Source organism: Arachis duranensis, chromosome 5, assembly GCF_000817695.3.
Source record: "Arachis duranensis cultivar V14167 chromosome 5, aradu.V14167.gnm2.J7QH, whole genome shotgun sequence".
Lineage (NCBI taxonomy): Eukaryota > Viridiplantae > Streptophyta > Magnoliopsida > Fabales > Fabaceae > Arachis > Arachis duranensis.
This window is the reverse complement of record NC_029776.3, coordinates 78,330,974-78,331,244: the sequence shown is the minus strand read 5'-3', so window position 1 is coordinate 78,331,244 and position 271 is coordinate 78,330,974.

The following is a 271-nucleotide window of genomic DNA, read 5'->3' as shown; positions in this document are numbered from 1 at the left end:
ATAATTCCATGGTGGGAATTTCAGATAGGCATATGGAGATGCTGTGCTCCTCTTGAATCTCTACTTTCTTATTACATTCATACAATCCTTCTTACTCCTTTCCATGGCAAGCTGTATGTAGGGCATCACCGTTGTCAATGGCTACATCCCATCCTCTCAGTGAAAATGGTCCTATGCTCTGTCACGGCACGGCTAATCATCTATCGGTTCTCAATCAGGTTGGAATAGAATCCCTTGATTCTTTTGCGTCTGTCACTAACGCCCAGCCTTC